The sequence below is a fragment of the Vigna unguiculata genome, unplaced genomic scaffold, assembly GCF_037176805.1.
Source record: "Vigna unguiculata cultivar grain cowpea cultivar isolate G323 ecotype 2 unplaced genomic scaffold, ASM3717680v1 ptg000197l, whole genome shotgun sequence".
NCBI classification, from domain to species: Eukaryota; Viridiplantae; Streptophyta; class Magnoliopsida; order Fabales; family Fabaceae; genus Vigna; species Vigna unguiculata.
The window spans coordinates 40,001-42,500 of NW_028196834.1; positions in this window are offsets into that span (position 1 = coordinate 40,001).

The following is a 2,500-nucleotide window of genomic DNA, read 5'->3' on the forward strand; positions in this document are numbered from 1 at the left end:
CATTCTCTGTGGAGTCTCCCAGATTTCTCATGCAGACTGAATGTCTCCCACTGAAACTAGTACCTTATCCTTGACCACCATTAGCACAGCTTCGAAGAACCTCTTTTTTTTACTGTCCACAACTATAGATGTGTTCATTTCTTTTTTTTTGGCTACAACGGGTACGCTCTCTATAAGATTTGCTCGGGGCTGTTCACTTTCACTTGGTCGCCTGGTATCTTTGAAACCTCTTTGCTTGCGGAGGCAGGAGTGCGTCTGAGAGAGCGCTTCGCGAAAGAATCGTGTGGCGCGGTGAAAGGTTTACCGTTGGGGTTTCCGGCCCCCTGGTCTTCACCTAATTGTGGAAGAGGGGAGGTGCATTGAGTATAAACTCTCTCTCGCGCCTTTAGCTTGTTCCTGTTCGTCTATTCGGGACGGGGCAGGCAGCCCACATACATGAAGAGAAGAAGAGAGGAGAGGGGGTTCCCTGAGATTAAGGTGTCAAGGCGGTCGAAGAAGGCCACAAGTGGAAGCAACCGATGCTTTGGTCATTCAGTTGACTCCGCCAGTCCGTGCTTGCTGTCATGCTGGCGCAGGGCTTTCGGCCTTACCTACTATTGGATTTGAACCAATGACTCTCGCCGTATGAAAGCGATACTCTAACCGCTGAGTCAAGTAGGTCAAGCTGAGTCAAGTCAGATAAAATAGACCCCTATCAGAGAAAGCGTTATCACTATACGAGAGATCGGCCTATTCACTCAGCTAGGGAATAAGACTAACCTAATTTCCCTATTCACTGAACCCAAGACTAAGGGCAAAGATAACTTCCTTTGCCCCCTTCCTTCAACTTATAGGATGGAACCCGGACTCCTAACTAAACCCTCTTCCTTCCGATTGATTGTCTCGATTTCACTGCCTTGGTTGGCCACCATGCCTACTTCTCTCCAATGCCTCCTTCTTAAACCCCTTCGTACTGCAATCCAATCAATCGATCGATCAAGAGGCTAATCTCTTTTGTTTGGGCCGGTAGCTAAAAGTCCTCGCCTTCTCTTGAACAAGGGAAGGGCAGCATAGCATTAGCTTCAATTGAACAAGCTCAACCTTGAAAAAGAAAGGTGGTAGGCCGAAGAACCGTTGAACGCTTCAACTTGGCCACTGAAGAAGGCGAAGGCTGGGCAAGAGACTAGGCCAACTTACTGCTTACTGCCATGGTTTAAGCTTTAGGCTCCATAGACGGAACTTTTTGTTAGGTATTAGGGAGGGGAGGACACCACTCAGCACCTAAGGTGGGGTTCAATGCCTAACAAAAACGGCCAAAAGAAAAAAAGAGATGTATGGCTGAGGGGAGGAGAGAAAGAACGCATGCATGGGGAGTCTGTCGGAGGTTCGATAATCTATGATAGGACATCTAAGGCTAAGGAAGAATGAAAGGAAGTCCATTACTGAGAGAAGTGGTGATCTCGTCTTGCTTGCTGGGAGAGAGAAAGCTTCCGGACCACCTTTTCCAGCCAGATAGCGAGCGATCACTCAGCAATGAACACTAACTGAAAGCGGCCGGGAAAGAGTAGCCATCCCTTACGGGAATCGAACCCGTGTCTTCGACATGAAAAGACGGTGTCCTAACCACTGGACGAAAGGGACCAAAAAGCCATTCTTCATATACCTCAGCTCCGAGAATAGAAGTGGTTCGTTTTGTTTCTATACGCAATTCAAGATTTCGTTTGTGTTCTGGCGATTTCTGATGTGAATTCGGCGGGTCGTCCCCCCTTCCTACGGGTTCCCCCACCAGAGCCCGCTTACGGCACGCATGACGCATGGTTACAACCTTTGCCTTAGCGTACAGCGAGTTATATAGAAAGCATGAACCACCTCGAACTCACTCGATCGATGGCTCATGGTTCTACGTAATTAGTAGGATCGAGTTTATACTCCAATCTAAGGTTTTTAGGGTTGTGAACTCAAGAGTACCGGTACGAGTTCTTTTAGTAAGGAAGTTTTAGCTTTTACTTATGTCAATGAGTGAGAACAGTAGTAGATTTAGTTCAAGAGTTTGATCTTCCCCCCAAAAAAAAGGGATATAGAGGGGTAAGGGTCCTTTCTTTTGTTGTTGCACTGAACTAAGTAAGTGTCCTCTTCTCAGAGAGGAGGAGTTGCCTAAACCTAAAGGATTAGTTCCTCGAGTCTAGTTAACTCGACAGCTTAACACGAATAACGCGCGAGCTTTCCTCGACTATAGCGCGAGTAGAGTCTAGCTCGACAAGAGGAACTGCTTAACTTGACAATAGCTCGACTAGGTCGCTTCGCTTCCAAAAATAAAAATATTAATTGTTTCTTTTTTTTTTTTACTTGTACTTGATTGAGTACAGGTAGTAGTAGTGGAGTTTAAGAGGTCGCTATCTCCCCAGTGAAGGCTCGCTTCGTAGACTTCACGAGCAAAGAATAGATATGACTTACAATCAGGTGCCCATAAGTTTGCTGTCCTGTCTCTGCCTGTAGGTAGTAGGTCCCTGCTCTTTCCGAT